The sequence below is a fragment of the Atractosteus spatula genome, unplaced genomic scaffold, assembly GCF_055471065.1.
Source record: "Atractosteus spatula isolate fAtrSpa1 unplaced genomic scaffold, fAtrSpa1.hap1 Scaffold_5, whole genome shotgun sequence".
Classification (NCBI taxonomy): Eukaryota; Metazoa; Chordata; class Actinopteri; order Semionotiformes; family Lepisosteidae; genus Atractosteus; species Atractosteus spatula.
The window spans coordinates 615,001-631,641 of record NW_028296879.1 but is presented as its reverse complement, the minus strand read 5'-3'; the positions used below and the strand labels follow the sequence as shown (position 1 = coordinate 631,641).

Below are 16,641 nucleotides of genomic sequence, written 5' to 3'. Positions count from 1 at the left end.
AGGGCCGTCATGCATGCGCACGGGCTCTCCAGACAGAGCCTGTGCCCGCGACACGGCTGCGCGGGCGAAGAGACGGTGGGTCACGTCTTCTGGGAGTGTGCCTTCGCCCAGAGGGTGTGGAGATCGTGCGGGACCCTCTTTGCACAGGTAAGCCCCGATTCCCCCATCACGCAAGCGTCCGTCCTGAGAGGGATCGCCGGCATCCGGGGCCGGAACCGGAAATTCCTGCTGTGGCTACTGGTCAGCCTGGTCAAGGCCTTCATCTGGGATGCCCGGACAGACCTGGTGAAGCACGGCGTGGAGAAGCCTGCTTTTGGGATCCTGCGGAGGGTGAAGGAGGAGGTGGCCAGGAGGGTCCAGTGGGACATTCATAGATGGGGGTTTGCCGCAGCAAAAGAGCGCTGGAAGGATTTGTGCACGGGACATTAGGGGGGTGTTGGTGTGGGACTGTTTTATGATTTGTTAACGAACTTTTTTCTAATAAAAATATAAAAAAAATCTGTTCTTATCAGTTTTTTACTGATTTCTAATAAAACATAAAAAAAAATCTGTTCTTATCAGTTTAATATCTGATACGTCCCCCATCGGGGGACCACATATTAAACGGATTTTTGGAACAGGGAGCTGGATCAGGAGCTTGCTCCGTCCTCTCCACGCATCGGCCCGGTATTGCAGCGCCTCCGGGAACGGTGCACTACCTTCTCTCAGCGGTGAAAAGACAGACGTAGCTAGCAATAGCAAGCAAGCGAGGTGGACCGGAGCTCCTTCCTCTCCGGTCTCGTCTCTCGTCCATCTGTGTGTCTCTGTGTCTCTCTCTCTCCCCCTCCCCGTTCCCGTGCTCCCTCCGTGCACTTTCCCGCGCCTCGACTCTCTCGGCAAGCAGGCCGGCCCCCTTTTCGGCTCCCGTGCGTTTTCCCTCCAAAAAACTTAGTTTTTTCCTCCTTTTTCCAGGGAGGCAGGCGTGGCTTGTGTGTGTGTGTGTGTGTGTGTGTGTGTGTGTGTGTGTGTGTGTGTGTGTGTCCCCGTCCTTGCAGGCGGGCCCCTTTCGACAGCCGGCCGTTTTCCCTCCAAAAAACTTAGTATATACACCTTTTCTTTCTTTTTTTCGGCAGGCAGGCAGGTGTGTGTGTGTCCCCGTCCCTCCCGAGAGAGCGCTGCCCCTTGCCTCTGCCCGCAGGTGCCGACGGTCCGCTTTCGCTTGCAGCTCACTCGGCACGGCTGCTGCTGGTGGGAGGGGCCTAAGCTAAGGAGGCCGGCCGGCTGGCGCCCCCCGCGGCTGCGGTCGTTGTCGGGCCGTTGACAGGAGATCAAAGAGCAGGGCCCCCGCCCGGGACTGGCGGGCAGGCAGGCGAGCAAGCAGGCAGGCAAGAGAGGGGGAGAGCGGAGTCCGGGCGGCCGGCAGCCGCGTGCGGACCGGGCTCCAGAGGCGTCGGCCTGCGCCGCTGCGCGCCAGCCGGACGCCCGCGCGCCCGCCCAAGGCCGGCGTCGGGCATCGCTTCTCGGCCTTTTGGCTAAGATCAAGTGTAGTATCTGTTCTTATCAGTTTAATATCTGATACGTCCCCCATCGGGGGACCACATATTAAACGGATTTTTGGAACAGGGAGCTGGATCAGGAGCTTGCTCCGTCCTCTCCACGCATCGGCCCGGTATTGCAGCGCCTCCGGGAACGGTGCACTACCTTCTCTCAGCGGTGAAAAGACAGACGTAGCTAGCAAGCAAGCGAGGTGGACCGGAGCTCCTTCCTCTCCGGTCTCGTCTCTCGTCCATCTGTGTGTCTCTGTGTCTCTCTCTCTCCCCCTCCCCGTTCCCGTGCTCCCTCCGTGCACTTTCCCGCGCCTCGACTCTCTCGGCAAGCAGGCCGGCCCCCTTTTCGGCTCCCGTGCGTTTTCCCTCCAAAAAACTTAGTTTTTTCCTCCTTTTTCCAGGGAGGCAGGCGTGGCTTGTGTGTGTGTGTGTGTGTGTGTGTGTGTGTGTGTGTGTGTGTGTGTGTGTGTGTCCCCGTCCTTGCAGGCGGGCCCCTTTCGACAGCCGGCCGTTTTCCCTCCAAAAAACTTAGTATATACACCTTTTCTTTCTTTTTTTCGGCAGGCAGGCAGGTGTGTGTGTGTCCCCGTCCCTCCCGAGAGAGCGCTGCCCCTTGCCTCTGCCCGCAGGTGCCGACGGTCCGCTTTCGCTTGCAGCTCACTCGGCACGGCTGCTGCTGGTGGGAGGGGCCTAAGCTAAGGAGGCCGGCCGGCTGGCGCCCCCCGCGGCTGCGGTCGTTGTCGGGCCGTTGACAGGAGATCAAAGAGCAGGGCCCCCGCCCGGGACTGGCGGGCAGGCAGGCGAGCAAGCAGGCAGGCAAGAGAGGGGGAGAGCGGAGTCCGGGCGGCCGGCAGCCGCGTGCGGACCGGGCTCCAGAGGCGTCGGCCTGCGCCGCTGCGCGCCAGCCGGACGCCCGCGCGCCCGCCCAAGGCCGGCGTCGGGCATCGCTTCTCGGCCTTTTGGCTAAGATCAAGTGTAGTATCTGTTCTTATCAGTTTAATATCTGATACGTCCCCCATCGGGGGACCACATATTAAACGGATTTTTGGAACAGGGAGCTGGATCAGGAGCTTGCTCCGTCCTCTCCACGCATCGGCCCGGTATTGCAGCGCCTCCGGGAACGGTGCACTACCTTCTCTCAGCGGTGAAAAGACAGACGTAGCTAGCAAGCAAGCGAGGTGGACCGGAGCTCCTTCCTCTCCGGTCTCGTCTCTCGTCCATCTGTGTGTCTCTGTGTCTCTCTCTCTCCCCCTCCCCGTTCCCGTGCTCCCTCCGTGCACTTTCCCGCGCCTCGACTCTCTCGGCAAGCAGGCCGGCCCCCTTTTCGGCTCCCGTGCGTTTTCCCTCCAAAAAACTTAGTTTTTTCCTCCTTTTTCCAGGGAGGCAGGCGTGGCTTGTGTGTGTGTGTGTGTGTGTGTGTGTGTGTGTGTGTGTGTGTGTGTGTGTGTGTGTCCCCGTCCTTGCAGGCGGGCCCCTTTCGACAGCCGGCCGTTTTCCCTCCAAAAAACTTAGTATATACACCTTTTCTTTCTTTTTTTCGGCAGGCAGGCAGGTGTGTGTGTGTCCCCGTCCCTCCCGAGAGAGCGCTGCCCCTTGCCTCTGCCCGCAGGTGCCGACGGTCCGCTTTCGCTTGCAGCTCACTCGGCACGGCTGCTGCTGGTGGGAGGGGCCTAAGCTAAGGAGGCCGGCCGGCTGGCGCCCCCCGCGGCTGCGGTCGTTGTCGGGCCGTTGACAGGAGATCAAAGAGCAGGGCCCCCGCCCGGGACTGGCGGGCAGGCAGGCGAGCAAGCAGGCAGGCAAGAGAGGGGGAGAGCGGAGTCCGGGCGGCCGGCAGCCGCGTGCGGACCGGGCTCCAGAGGCGTCGGCCTGCGCCGCTGCGCGCCAGCCGGACGCCCGCGCGCCCGCCCAAGGCCGGCGTCGGGCATCGCTTCTCGGCCTTTTGGCTAAGATCAAGTGTAGTATCTGTTCTTATCAGTTTAATATCTGATACGTCCCCCATCGGGGGACCACATATTAAACGGATTTTTGGAACAGGGAGCTGGATCAGGAGCTTGCTCCGTCCTCTCCACGCATCGGCCCGGTATTGCAGCGCCTCCGGGAACGGTGCACTACCTTCTCTCAGCGGTGAAAAGACAGACGTAGCTAGCAAGCAAGCGAGGTGGACCGGAGCTCCTTCCTCTCCGGTCTCGTCTCTCGTCCATCTGTGTGTCTCTGTGTCTCTCTCTCTCCCCCTCCCCGTTCCCGTGCTCCCTCCGTGCACTTTCCCGCGCCTCGACTCTCTCGGCAAGCAGGCCGGCCCCCTTTTCGGCTCCCGTGCGTTTTCCCTCCAAAAAACTTAGTTTTTTCCTCCTTTTTCCAGGGAGGCAGGCGTGGCTTGTGTGTGTGTGTGTGTGTGTGTGTGTGTGTGTGTGTGTGTGTGTGTGTGTGTCCCCGTCCTTGCAGGCGGGCCCCTTTCGACAGCCGGCCGTTTTCCCTCCAAAAAACTTAGTATATACACCTTTTCTTTCTTTTTTTCGGCAGGCAGGCAGGTGTGTGTGTGTCCCCGTCCCTCCCGAGAGAGCGCTGCCCCTTGCCTCTGCCCGCAGGTGCCGACGGTCCGCTTTCGCTTGCAGCTCACTCGGCACGGCTGCTGCTGGTGGGAGGGGCCTAAGCTAAGGAGGCCGGCCGGCTGGCGCCCCCCGCGGCTGCGGTCGTTGTCGGGCCGTTGACAGGAGATCAAAGAGCAGGGCCCCCGCCCGGGACTGGCGGGCAGGCAGGCGAGCAAGCAGGCAGGCAAGAGAGGGGGAGAGCGGAGTCCGGGCGGCCGGCAGCCGCGTGCGGACCGGGCTCCAGAGGCGTCGGCCTGCGCCGCTGCGCGCCAGCCGGACGCCCGCGCGCCCGCCCAAGGCCGGCGTCGGGCATCGCTTCTCGGCCTTTTGGCTAAGATCAAGTGTAGTATCTGTTCTTATCAGTTTAATATCTGATACGTCCCCCATCGGGGGACCACATATTAAACGGATTTTTGGAACAGGGAGCTGGATCAGGAGCTTGCTCCGTCCTCTCCACGCATCGGCCCGGTATTGCAGCGCCTCCGGGAACGGTGCACTACCTTCTCTCAGCGGTGAAAAGACAGACGTAGCTAGCAAGCAAGCGAGGTGGACCGGAGCTCCTTCCTCTCCGGTCTCGTCTCTCGTCCATCTGTGTGTCTCTGTGTCTCTCTCTCTCCCCCTCCCCGTTCCCGTGCTCCCTCCGTGCACTTTCCCGCGCCTCGACTCTCTCGGCAAGCAGGCCGGCCCCCTTTTCGGCTCCCGTGCGTTTTCCCTCCAAAAAACTTAGTTTTTTCCTCCTTTTTCCAGGGAGGCAGGCGTGGCTTGTGTGTGTGTGTGTGTGTGTGTGTGTGTGTGTGTGTGTGTGTGTGTGTGTGTGTCCCCGTCCTTGCAGGCGGGCCCCTTTCGACAGCCGGCCGTTTTCCCTCCAAAAAACTTAGTATATACACCTTTTCTTTCTTTTTTTCGGCAGGCAGGCAGGTGTGTGTGTGTCCCCGTCCCTCCCGAGAGAGCGCTGCCCCTTGCCTCTGCCCGCAGGTGCCGACGGTCCGCTTTCGCTTGCAGCTCACTCGGCACGGCTGCTGCTGGTGGGAGGGGCCTAAGCTAAGGAGGCCGGCCGGCTGGCGCCCCCCGCGGCTGCGGTCGTTGTCGGGCCGTTGACAGGAGATCAAAGAGCAGGGCCCCCGCCCGGGACTGGCGGGCAGGCAGGCGAGCAAGCAGGCAGGCAAGAGAGGGGGAGAGCGGAGTCCGGGCGGCCGGCAGCCGCGTGCGGACCGGGCTCCAGAGGCGTCGGCCTGCGCCGCTGCGCGCCAGCCGGACGCCCGCGCGCCCGCCCAAGGCCGGCGTCGGGCATCGCTTCTCGGCCTTTTGGCTAAGATCAAGTGTAGTATCTGTTCTTATCAGTTTAATATCTGATACGTCCCCCATCGGGGGACCACATATTAAACGGATTTTTGGAACAGGGAGCTGGATCAGGAGCTTGCTCCGTCCTCTCCACGCATCGGCCCGGTATTGCAGCGCCTCCGGGAACGGTGCACTACCTTCTCTCAGCGGTGAAAAGACAGACGTAGCTAGCAAGCAAGCGAGGTGGACCGGAGCTCCTTCCTCTCCGGTCTCGTCTCTCGTCCATCTGTGTGTCTCTGTGTCTCTCTCTCTCCCCCTCCCCGTTCCCGTGCTCCCTCCGTGCACTTTCCCGCGCCTCGACTCTCTCGGCAAGCAGGCCGGCCCCCTTTTCGGCTCCCGTGCGTTTTCCCTCCAAAAAACTTAGTTTTTTCCTCCTTTTTCCAGGGAGGCAGGCGTGGCTTGTGTGTGTGTGTGTGTGTGTGTGTGTGTGTGTGTGTGTGTGTGTGTGTGTGTCCCCGTCCTTGCAGGCGGGCCCCTTTCGACAGCCGGCCGTTTTCCCTCCAAAAAACTTAGTATATACACCTTTTCTTTCTTTTTTTCGGCAGGCAGGCAGGTGTGTGTGTGTCCCCGTCCCTCCCGAGAGAGCGCTGCCCCTTGCCTCTGCCCGCAGGTGCCGACGGTCCGCTTTCGCTTGCAGCTCACTCGGCACGGCTGCTGCTGGTGGGAGGGGCCTAAGCTAAGGAGGCCGGCCGGCTGGCGCCCCCCGCGGCTGCGGTCGTTGTCGGGCCGTTGACAGGAGATCAAAGAGCAGGGCCCCCGCCCGGGACTGGCGGGCAGGCAGGCGAGCAAGCAGGCAGGCAAGAGAGGGGGAGAGCGGAGTCCGGGCGGCCGGCAGCCGCGTGCGGACCGGGCTCCAGAGGCGTCGGCCTGCGCCGCTGCGCGCCAGCCGGACGCCCGCGCGCCCGCCCAAGGCCGGCGTCGGGCATCGCTTCTCGGCCTTTTGGCTAAGATCAAGTGTAGTATCTGTTCTTATCAGTTTAATATCTGATACGTCCCCCATCGGGGGACCACATATTAAACGGATTTTTGGAACAGGGAGCTGGATCAGGAGCTTGCTCCGTCCTCTCCACGCATCGGCCCGGTATTGCAGCGCCTCCGGGAACGGTGCACTACCTTCTCTCAGCGGTGAAAAGACAGACGTAGCTAGCAAGCAAGCGAGGTGGACCGGAGCTCCTTCCTCTCCGGTCTCGTCTCTCGTCCATCTGTGTGTCTCTGTGTCTCTCTCTCTCCCCCTCCCCGTTCCCGTGCTCCCTCCGTGCACTTTCCCGCGCCTCGACTCTCTCGGCAAGCAGGCCGGCCCCCTTTTCGGCTCCCGTGCGTTTTCCCTCCAAAAAACTTAGTTTTTTCCTCCTTTTTCCAGGGAGGCAGGCGTGGCTTGTGTGTGTGTGTGTGTGTGTGTGTGTGTGTGTGTGTGTGTGTGTGTGTGTGTCCCCGTCCTTGCAGGCGGGCCCCTTTCGACAGCCGGCCGTTTTCCCTCCAAAAAACTTAGTATATACACCTTTTCTTTCTTTTTTTCGGCAGGCAGGCAGGTGTGTGTGTGTCCCCGTCCCTCCCGAGAGAGCGCTGCCCCTTGCCTCTGCCCGCAGGTGCCGACGGTCCGCTTTCGCTTGCAGCTCACTCGGCACGGCTGCTGCTGGTGGGAGGGGCCTAAGCTAAGGAGGCCGGCCGGCTGGCGCCCCCCGCGGCTGCGGTCGTTGTCGGGCCGTTGACAGGAGATCAAAGAGCAGGGCCCCCGCCCGGGACTGGCGGGCAGGCAGGCGAGCAAGCAGGCAGGCAAGAGAGGGGGAGAGCGGAGTCCGGGCGGCCGGCAGCCGCGTGCGGACCGGGCTCCAGAGGCGTCGGCCTGCGCCGCTGCGCGCCAGCCGGACGCCCGCGCGCCCGCCCAAGGCCGGCGTCGGGCATCGCTTCTCGGCCTTTTGGCTAAGATCAAGTGTAGTATCTGTTCTTATCAGTTTAATATCTGATACGTCCCCCATCGGGGGACCACATATTAAACGGATTTTTGGAACAGGGAGCTGGATCAGGAGCTTGCTCCGTCCTCTCCACGCATCGGCCCGGTATTGCAGCGCCTCCGGGAACGGTGCACTACCTTCTCTCAGCGGTGAAAAGACAGACGTAGCTAGCAAGCAAGCGAGGTGGACCGGAGCTCCTTCCTCTCCGGTCTCGTCTCTCGTCCATCTGTGTGTCTCTGTGTCTCTCTCTCTCCCCCTCCCCGTTCCCGTGCTCCCTCCGTGCACTTTCCCGCGCCTCGACTCTCTCGGCAAGCAGGCCGGCCCCCTTTTCGGCTCCCGTGCGTTTTCCCTCCAAAAAACTTAGTTTTTTCCTCCTTTTTCCAGGGAGGCAGGCGTGGCTTGTGTGTGTGTGTGTGTGTGTGTGTGTGTGTGTGTGTGTGTGTGTGTGTGTCCCCGTCCTTGCAGGCGGGCCCCTTTCGACAGCCGGCCGTTTTCCCTCCAAAAAACTTAGTATATACACCTTTTCTTTCTTTTTTTCGGCAGGCAGGCAGGTGTGTGTGTGTCCCCGTCCCTCCCGAGAGAGCGCTGCCCCTTGCCTCTGCCCGCAGGTGCCGACGGTCCGCTTTCGCTTGCAGCTCACTCGGCACGGCTGCTGCTGGTGGGAGGGGCCTAAGCTAAGGAGGCCGGCCGGCTGGCGCCCCCCGCGGCTGCGGTCGTTGTCGGGCCGTTGACAGGAGATCAAAGAGCAGGGCCCCCGCCCGGGACTGGCGGGCAGGCAGGCGAGCAAGCAGGCAGGCAAGAGAGGGGGAGAGCGGAGTCCGGGCGGCCGGCAGCCGCGTGCGGACCGGGCTCCAGAGGCGTCGGCCTGCGCCGCTGCGCGCCAGCCGGACGCCCGCGCGCCCGCCCAAGGCCGGCGTCGGGCATCGCTTCTCGGCCTTTTGGCTAAGATCAAGTGTAGTATCTGTTCTTATCAGTTTAATATCTGATACGTCCCCCATCGGGGGACCACATATTAAACGGATTTTTGGAACAGGGAGCTGGATCAGGAGCTTGCTCCGTCCTCTCCACGCATCGGCCCGGTATTGCAGCGCCTCCGGGAACGGTGCACTACCTTCTCTCAGCGGTGAAAAGACAGACGTAGCTAGCAAGCAAGCGAGGTGGACCGGAGCTCCTTCCTCTCCGGTCTCGTCTCTCGTCCATCTGTGTGTCTCTGTGTCTCTCTCTCTCCCCCTCCCCGTTCCCGTGCTCCCTCCGTGCACTTTCCCGCGCCTCGACTCTCTCGGCAAGCAGGCCGGCCCCCTTTTCGGCTCCCGTGCGTTTTCCCTCCAAAAAACTTAGTTTTTTCCTCCTTTTTCCAGGGAGGCAGGCGTGGCTTGTGTGTGTGTGTGTGTGTGTGTGTGTGTGTGTGTGTGTGTGTGTGTGTGTCCCCGTCCTTGCAGGCGGGCCCCTTTCGACAGCCGGCCGTTTTCCCTCCAAAAAACTTAGTATATACACCTTTTCTTTCTTTTTTTCGGCAGGCAGGCAGGTGTGTGTGTGTCCCCGTCCCTCCCGAGAGAGCGCTGCCCCTTGCCTCTGCCCGCAGGTGCCGACGGTCCGCTTTCGCTTGCAGCTCACTCGGCACGGCTGCTGCTGGTGGGAGGGGCCTAAGCTAAGGAGGCCGGCCGGCTGGCGCCCCCCGCGGCTGCGGTCGTTGTCGGGCCGTTGACAGGAGATCAAAGAGCAGGGCCCCCGCCCGGGACTGGCGGGCAGGCAGGCGAGCAAGCAGGCAGGCAAGAGAGGGGGAGAGCGGAGTCCGGGCGGCCGGCAGCCGCGTGCGGACCGGGCTCCAGAGGCGTCGGCCTGCGCCGCTGCGCGCCAGCCGGACGCCCGCGCGCCCGCCCAAGGCCGGCGTCGGGCATCGCTTCTCGGCCTTTTGGCTAAGATCAAGTGTAGTATCTGTTCTTATCAGTTTAATATCTGATACGTCCCCCATCGGGGGACCACATATTAAACGGATTTTTGGAACAGGGAGCTGGATCAGGAGCTTGCTCCGTCCTCTCCACGCATCGGCCCGGTATTGCAGCGCCTCCGGGAACGGTGCACTACCTTCTCTCAGCGGTGAAAAGACAGACGTAGCTAGCAAGCAAGCGAGGTGGACCGGAGCTCCTTCCTCTCCGGTCTCGTCTCTCGTCCATCTGTGTGTCTCTGTGTCTCTCTCTCTCCCCCTCCCCGTTCCCGTGCTCCCTCCGTGCACTTTCCCGCGCCTCGACTCTCTCGGCAAGCAGGCCGGCCCCCTTTTCGGCTCCCGTGCGTTTTCCCTCCAAAAAACTTAGTTTTTTCCTCCTTTTTCCAGGGAGGCAGGCGTGGCTTGTGTGTGTGTGTGTGTGTGTGTGTGTGTGTGTGTGTGTGTGTGTGTGTGTGTCCCCGTCCTTGCAGGCGGGCCCCTTTCGACAGCCGGCCGTTTTCCCTCCAAAAAACTTAGTATATACACCTTTTCTTTCTTTTTTTCGGCAGGCAGGCAGGTGTGTGTGTGTCCCCGTCCCTCCCGAGAGAGCGCTGCCCCTTGCCTCTGCCCGCAGGTGCCGACGGTCCGCTTTCGCTTGCAGCTCACTCGGCACGGCTGCTGCTGGTGGGAGGGGCCTAAGCTAAGGAGGCCGGCCGGCTGGCGCCCCCCGCGGCTGCGGTCGTTGTCGGGCCGTTGACAGGAGATCAAAGAGCAGGGCCCCCGCCCGGGACTGGCGGGCAGGCAGGCGAGCAAGCAGGCAGGCAAGAGAGGGGGAGAGCGGAGTCCGGGCGGCCGGCAGCCGCGTGCGGACCGGGCTCCAGAGGCGTCGGCCTGCGCCGCTGCGCGCCAGCCGGACGCCCGCGCGCCCGCCCAAGGCCGGCGTCGGGCATCGCTTCTCGGCCTTTTGGCTAAGATCAAGTGTAGTATCTGTTCTTATCAGTTTAATATCTGATACGTCCCCCATCGGGGGACCACATATTAAACGGATTTTTGGAACAGGGAGCTGGATCAGGAGCTTGCTCCGTCCTCTCCACGCATCGGCCCGGTATTGCAGCGCCTCCGGGAACGGTGCACTACCTTCTCTCAGCGGTGAAAAGACAGACGTAGCTAGCAAGCAAGCGAGGTGGACCGGAGCTCCTTCCTCTCCGGTCTCGTCTCTCGTCCATCTGTGTGTCTCTGTGTCTCTCTCTCTCCCCCTCCCCGTTCCCGTGCTCCCTCCGTGCACTTTCCCGCGCCTCGACTCTCTCGGCAAGCAGGCCGGCCCCCTTTTCGGCTCCCGTGCGTTTTCCCTCCAAAAAACTTAGTTTTTTCCTCCTTTTTCCAGGGAGGCAGGCGTGGCTTGTGTGTGTGTGTGTGTGTGTGTGTGTGTGTGTGTGTGTGTGTGTGTGTGTGTCCCCGTCCTTGCAGGCGGGCCCCTTTCGACAGCCGGCCGTTTTCCCTCCAAAAAACTTAGTATATACACCTTTTCTTTCTTTTTTTCGGCAGGCAGGCAGGTGTGTGTGTGTCCCCGTCCCTCCCGAGAGAGCGCTGCCCCTTGCCTCTGCCCGCAGGTGCCGACGGTCCGCTTTCGCTTGCAGCTCACTCGGCACGGCTGCTGCTGGTGGGAGGGGCCTAAGCTAAGGAGGCCGGCCGGCTGGCGCCCCCCGCGGCTGCGGTCGTTGTCGGGCCGTTGACAGGAGATCAAAGAGCAGGGCCCCCGCCCGGGACTGGCGGGCAGGCAGGCGAGCAAGCAGGCAGGCAAGAGAGGGGGAGAGCGGAGTCCGGGCGGCCGGCAGCCGCGTGCGGACCGGGCTCCAGAGGCGTCGGCCTGCGCCGCTGCGCGCCAGCCGGACGCCCGCGCGCCCGCCCAAGGCCGGCGTCGGGCATCGCTTCTCGGCCTTTTGGCTAAGATCAAGTGTAGTATCTGTTCTTATCAGTTTAATATCTGATACGTCCCCCATCGGGGGACCACATATTAAACGGATTTTTGGAACAGGGAGCTGGATCAGGAGCTTGCTCCGTCCTCTCCACGCATCGGCCCGGTATTGCAGCGCCTCCGGGAACGGTGCACTACCTTCTCTCAGCGGTGAAAAGACAGACGTAGCTAGCAAGCAAGCGAGGTGGACCGGAGCTCCTTCCTCTCCGGTCTCGTCTCTCGTCCATCTGTGTGTCTCTGTGTCTCTCTCTCTCCCCCTCCCCGTTCCCGTGCTCCCTCCGTGCACTTTCCCGCGCCTCGACTCTCTCGGCAAGCAGGCCGGCCCCCTTTTCGGCTCCCGTGCGTTTTCCCTCCAAAAAACTTAGTTTTTTCCTCCTTTTTCCAGGGAGGCAGGCGTGGCTTGTGTGTGTGTGTGTGTGTGTGTGTGTGTGTGTGTGTGTGTGTGTGTGTGTGTCCCCGTCCTTGCAGGCGGGCCCCTTTCGACAGCCGGCCGTTTTCCCTCCAAAAAACTTAGTATATACACCTTTTCTTTCTTTTTTTCGGCAGGCAGGCAGGTGTGTGTGTGTCCCCGTCCCTCCCGAGAGAGCGCTGCCCCTTGCCTCTGCCCGCAGGTGCCGACGGTCCGCTTTCGCTTGCAGCTCACTCGGCACGGCTGCTGCTGGTGGGAGGGGCCTAAGCTAAGGAGGCCGGCCGGCTGGCGCCCCCCGCGGCTGCGGTCGTTGTCGGGCCGTTGACAGGAGATCAAAGAGCAGGGCCCCCGCCCGGGACTGGCGGGCAGGCAGGCGAGCAAGCAGGCAGGCAAGAGAGGGGGAGAGCGGAGTCCGGGCGGCCGGCAGCCGCGTGCGGACCGGGCTCCAGAGGCGTCGGCCTGCGCCGCTGCGCGCCAGCCGGACGCCCGCGCGCCCGCCCAAGGCCGGCGTCGGGCATCGCTTCTCGGCCTTTTGGCTAAGATCAAGTGTAGTATCTGTTCTTATCAGTTTAATATCTGATACGTCCCCCATCGGGGGACCACATATTAAACGGATTTTTGGAACAGGGAGCTGGATCAGGAGCTTGCTCCGTCCTCTCCACGCATCGGCCCGGTATTGCAGCGCCTCCGGGAACGGTGCACTACCTTCTCTCAGCGGTGAAAAGACAGACGTAGCTAGCAAGCAAGCGAGGTGGACCGGAGCTCCTTCCTCTCCGGTCTCGTCTCTCGTCCATCTGTGTGTCTCTGTGTCTCTCTCTCTCCCCCTCCCCGTTCCCGTGCTCCCTCCGTGCACTTTCCCGCGCCTCGACTCTCTCGGCAAGCAGGCCGGCCCCCTTTTCGGCTCCCGTGCGTTTTCCCTCCAAAAAACTTAGTTTTTTCCTCCTTTTTCCAGGGAGGCAGGCGTGGCTTGTGTGTGTGTGTGTGTGTGTGTGTGTGTGTGTGTGTGTGTGTGTGTGTGTGCCCCGTCCTTGCAGGCGGGCCCCTTTCGACAGCCGGCCGTTTTCCCTCCAAAAAACTTAGTATATACACCTTTTCTTTCTTTTTTTCGGCAGGCAGGCAGGTGTGTGTGTGTCCCCGTCCCTCCCGAGAGAGCGCTGCCCCTTGCCTCTGCCCGCAGGTGCCGACGGTCCGCTTTCGCTTGCAGCTCACTCGGCACGGCTGCTGCTGGTGGGAGGGGCCTAAGCTAAGGAGGCCGGCCGGCTGGCGCCCCCCGCGGCTGCGGTCGTTGTCGGGCCGTTGACAGGAGATCAAAGAGCAGGGCCCCCGCCCGGGACTGGCGGGCAGGCAGGCGAGCAAGCAGGCAGGCAAGAGAGGGGGAGAGCGGAGTCCGGGCGGCCGGCAGCCGCGTGCGGACCGGGCTCCAGAGGCGTCGGCCTGCGCCGCTGCGCGCCAGCCGGACGCCCGCGCGCCCGCCCAAGGCCGGCGTCGGGCATCGCTTCTCGGCCTTTTGGCTAAGATCAAGTGTAGTATCTGTTCTTATCAGTTTAATATCTGATACGTCCCCCATCGGGGGACCACATATTAAACGGATTTTTGGAACAGGGAGCTGGATCAGGAGCTTGCTCCGTCCTCTCCACGCATCGGCCCGGTATTGCAGCGCCTCCGGGAACGGTGCACTACCTTCTCTCAGCGGTGAAAAGACAGACGTAGCTAGCAAGCAAGCGAGGTGGACCGGAGCTCCTTCCTCTCCGGTCTCGTCTCTCGTCCATCTGTGTGTCTCTGTGTCTCTCTCTCTCCCCCTCCCCGTTCCCGTGCTCCCTCCGTGCACTTTCCCGCGCCTCGACTCTCTCGGCAAGCAGGCCGGCCCCCTTTTCGGCTCCCGTGCGTTTTCCCTCCAAAAAACTTAGTTTTTTCCTCCTTTTTCCAGGGAGGCAGGCGTGGCTTGTGTGTGTGTGTGTGTGTGTGTGTGTGTGTGTGTGTGTGTGTGTGTGTGTGTGTGTCCCCGTCCTTGCAGGCGGGCCCCTTTCGACAGCCGGCCGTTTTCCCTCCAAAAAACTTAGTATATACACCTTTTCTTTCTTTTTTTCGGCAGGCAGGCAGGTGTGTGTGTGTCCCCGTCCCTCCCGAGAGAGCGCTGCCCCTTGCCTCTGCCCGCAGGTGCCGACGGTCCGCTTTCGCTTGCAGCTCACTCGGCACGGCTGCTGCTGGTGGGAGGGGCCTAAGCTAAGGAGGCCGGCCGGCTGGCGCCCCCCGCGGCTGCGGTCGTTGTCGGGCCGTTGACAGGAGATCAAAGAGCAGGGCCCCCGCCCGGGACTGGCGGGCAGGCAGGCGAGCAAGCAGGCAGGCAAGAGAGGGGGAGAGCGGAGTCCGGGCGGCCGGCAGCCGCGTGCGGACCGGGCTCCAGAGGCGTCGGCCTGCGCCGCTGCGCGCCAGCCGGACGCCCGCGCGCCCGCCCAAGGCCGGCGTCGGGCATCGCTTCTCGGCCTTTTGGCTAAGATCAAGGTTTAAGCCGGCAAGCCCGCAATTCCGAGGTCTTAGTCCAGGGGGTCGGGAAGGCGACGGGAGGAGCGGACTGTTTGCTGCCGGGGAGTTGGCGAGGAGCTGGCGAGGAGTTTTCTTTGCGGAGGACCTGGGCCGGAGGACTGCTGAGCAAGGAGAGCGGTGGAGGCGGAGGGCGTGGAGGTTACTTGGTTGGCGGATCTCCTTTTGCGACGGCGATGGCGGGCGAGCAGAGGGGCGGAATGGCGGCGGAGGACCTTCGGTCTCGAGAGGGACGGATGCGAGATTCTGTGCGCTTCGTGCTGAGGAGGATGGATGTCGGAAGAGAGTTTTTGGATCGGGCTGTTTTTGAGCGCCGGATTTTGGTGGAGTTTTTTTCCTTGAAAGTTGAAGAGGTGTTTTGTTTTCAGGACTTTGTGGGCAAAGGGACACTGGACGTGACACTGGCATCGGAGGCTATTTGCCGGAGAGTGTGGGAAAAGGTCTTGGCAAGTAAAGATAGTGCGCCTTTGGATGTGTTTTTTGTGGAACCTTTGTTTGAACGGGAACTGAGACCATTGCAAGTACATTTGTTCAACCCCTTTGTGCCAGACGAAGAGGTTGTCTTCTTTTTGAGACGTTTTGTTGATGTTCAGGGCACGGGGCAAAGAGTTTTGGACCCGGGCAGGTATTGGAATGGCAGGCGGAGGTACCTGGTGCGCTTCCGGACCAGTGCGGCCTTGGGAGGGGCTGTGGTGCACCCCCCTGCAACCTTTGCGATAGGGGCTAATAATGGGTATTTGTTTTACCCTGGCCAGCCAGGAGGTTGTCACAGATGTGGCAAGGAGGGGCATGTTGCTGTAAATTGTCCGAGTATGGTTTGTCGTCGGTGTGGGGAAGAGGGGCACGTGGTGGCAAGCTGTACGGCAGAGCCTGCGTGTAACTTGTGTGGGGAACGGGGGCACATGTATAGCAAGTGCCCTGGGAGGGTTAGGACATATGCACAGGCTGTGTCCACAAAGCCAGTGTCTTTCGAGGAACAGTCGGGACGGGTTGAGCGGAGGGCAGTGAGTGTAGCAGAGCCTTTGGGTGGGAGGGGTTCACGGGTTTCTAGGGAACGGGTCTTGGATGAGGTGAAGGTGATAGACCGGGCCGGTGATTCGGGGAGTGAGGGAATGGACGTCGTACCAGAGACAGTTGGAACACTGGGGGGGGAGTCGGGTGAGGGGGGTTTATCGCGGACTTTGGCGATGGTCGTGGGTTTGGCAGAAGCATCAGGGGGGGTGATTAAGGAGGGTGAGGGGAAGCAGAAACAGCTGGTGGTGGGGGAGGAGGGGAGAGAGAGGATGGATTGGGGAGAGGTGGTGTCTGATGAGGAAAAGAGGGGGGCACGGGACGTCCTTGCGAAGCGGAAGCAGAAGAGTAAGAGGAAATTAGTGGCAGTAGCTGAACAGTGCAAGGCTAAAGGAGGTAGGACAGTTGGGGGGGACCCCAACCCCTTTGGGGTGTTGGACCCCGGGTCCTTGGAGGGGGGAAGTGAGGTGGGGGGGGCTGGTAGTGATGGGATGAGTCAGGGAGGGAGTGTCGGTGAGAGTATTGGAGGGGAGACAGGGGAGATAGTGGAGAGCGGTAGTCTCTCCTCTGTGGGAGTAGTGCTGGGAAGTGGGGTAGAAGTTTCTGGGGTTAGTGATTCGGGAGTGGTGCAAGGAACTAAGCATAAGGAGGCGCTACGGAGTACTGGGGAGGGGTCGGGGATTAGCAAAGAGGTTTCGGTTTTGGGGGAATGGGGAGAGCGTAGGCGGGGTCGGGTTCAGGTTTCAGGGGATGGCAGATGGGAGTATGCTTTAGGTGACTGGCCGGCTGTTAAGAATTTCTCACTCGTTTGTGAGGTGGGTTTTCAGTGTAGTGTCCAGGATGAAGGGTGGATAAGGTTGACTGATTATCTTGAGCGGCGTCATCCGACGATGAGATTTGAGTATATGGTATCGGGGGTTGCGATGGTTGCTGTGCGACTGTTAAGTTTGACTAAGGAGGAATGTGAGGCAGCGACACGGGAATTGTCGGAGGGGTTGGTTAGGAAGTGATGGGGTGAGGATGGATTGAGGAAGGGGCGGGGTTATGGTAATGTTGGGTGGAGGGCTCTAAGTTGGGGGGTTATGCCTACGGGTTATGGGATTTTTAAAGTCTTTCCCTTGTTTTTGTTACGTATTTTCCTTGGTTGAATTACAATGTTTCGTTTTGTGCAATATGGGGATCCGATGTAAGTTTTTTTTTTGGTTGCGAGGGGTTTTTGGCACCCTGACTTGGTTAGTTGTGGTTGTTAGTGTGGTTGTCTTTACGGTGTGTTTGGTTTTGTTAAGGTCCTTTTTAGGGATGTTAAATTCTGTGGTTGTTCATGGAATTGTATGGTTGTAATATTGATGTTTGTTTATATATGACCTGTTTTTC

The 16,641-nt window shown here is 61.3% G+C and overlaps 15 non-coding genes across 15 annotated transcripts in view; all 15 read left to right on the top strand.

Moving 5' to 3' along the window:
• The first annotated feature begins 507 nt into the window (after positions 1-507).
• Positions 508-700, top strand: LOC148806716 (U2 spliceosomal RNA). Its single transcript, XR_016089594.1, has one exon. It is a non-coding gene; the product is annotated as a U2 spliceosomal RNA (small nuclear RNA).
• Positions 701-1,491: 791 nt separating this feature from the next.
• On the top strand, positions 1,492-1,682 carry LOC148806715 (U2 spliceosomal RNA). The gene has a single exon (XR_016089513.1). It is a non-coding gene; the product is annotated as a U2 spliceosomal RNA (small nuclear RNA).
• A 787-nt stretch (positions 1,683-2,469) lies between these two features.
• LOC148806714 (U2 spliceosomal RNA) lies at positions 2,470-2,660 on the top strand. The gene has a single exon (XR_016089512.1). It is a non-coding gene; the product is annotated as a U2 spliceosomal RNA (small nuclear RNA).
• Positions 2,661-3,449: 789 nt separating this feature from the next.
• LOC148806713 (U2 spliceosomal RNA) lies at positions 3,450-3,640 on the top strand. The gene has a single exon (XR_016089511.1). It is a non-coding gene; the product is annotated as a U2 spliceosomal RNA (small nuclear RNA).
• Positions 3,641-4,425: 785 nt separating this feature from the next.
• Positions 4,426-4,616, top strand: LOC148806712 (U2 spliceosomal RNA). The gene has a single exon (XR_016089510.1). It is a non-coding gene; the product is annotated as a U2 spliceosomal RNA (small nuclear RNA).
• Positions 4,617-5,403: 787 nt separating this feature from the next.
• Positions 5,404-5,594, top strand: LOC148806711 (U2 spliceosomal RNA). The gene has a single exon (XR_016089509.1). It is a non-coding gene; the product is annotated as a U2 spliceosomal RNA (small nuclear RNA).
• A 785-nt stretch (positions 5,595-6,379) lies between these two features.
• LOC148806710 (U2 spliceosomal RNA) lies at positions 6,380-6,570 on the top strand. The gene has a single exon (XR_016089508.1). It is a non-coding gene; the product is annotated as a U2 spliceosomal RNA (small nuclear RNA).
• A 785-nt stretch (positions 6,571-7,355) lies between these two features.
• Positions 7,356-7,546, top strand: LOC148806709 (U2 spliceosomal RNA). The gene has a single exon (XR_016089507.1). It is a non-coding gene; the product is annotated as a U2 spliceosomal RNA (small nuclear RNA).
• Positions 7,547-8,329: 783 nt separating this feature from the next.
• On the top strand, positions 8,330-8,520 carry LOC148806708 (U2 spliceosomal RNA). The gene has a single exon (XR_016089506.1). It is a non-coding gene; the product is annotated as a U2 spliceosomal RNA (small nuclear RNA).
• Positions 8,521-9,303: 783 nt separating this feature from the next.
• LOC148806707 (U2 spliceosomal RNA) lies at positions 9,304-9,494 on the top strand. The gene has a single exon (XR_016089505.1). It is a non-coding gene; the product is annotated as a U2 spliceosomal RNA (small nuclear RNA).
• Positions 9,495-10,279: 785 nt separating this feature from the next.
• Positions 10,280-10,470, top strand: LOC148806706 (U2 spliceosomal RNA). Its single transcript, XR_016089503.1, has one exon. It is a non-coding gene; the product is annotated as a U2 spliceosomal RNA (small nuclear RNA).
• A 785-nt stretch (positions 10,471-11,255) lies between these two features.
• On the top strand, positions 11,256-11,446 carry LOC148806705 (U2 spliceosomal RNA). The gene has a single exon (XR_016089502.1). It is a non-coding gene; the product is annotated as a U2 spliceosomal RNA (small nuclear RNA).
• A 785-nt stretch (positions 11,447-12,231) lies between these two features.
• LOC148806704 (U2 spliceosomal RNA) lies at positions 12,232-12,422 on the top strand. The gene has a single exon (XR_016089501.1). It is a non-coding gene; the product is annotated as a U2 spliceosomal RNA (small nuclear RNA).
• Positions 12,423-13,206: 784 nt separating this feature from the next.
• LOC148806703 (U2 spliceosomal RNA) lies at positions 13,207-13,397 on the top strand. The gene has a single exon (XR_016089500.1). It is a non-coding gene; the product is annotated as a U2 spliceosomal RNA (small nuclear RNA).
• Positions 13,398-16,630: 3,233 nt separating this feature from the next.
• Positions 16,631-16,641, top strand: part of LOC148806702 (U2 spliceosomal RNA) — a 193-nt gene continuing 182 nt past the window's right edge. The window contains exon 1 of the small nuclear RNA XR_016089608.1: positions 16,631-16,641. This exon is cut by the window's right edge and continues 182 nt beyond it. This is a non-coding gene — a small nuclear RNA (U2 spliceosomal RNA).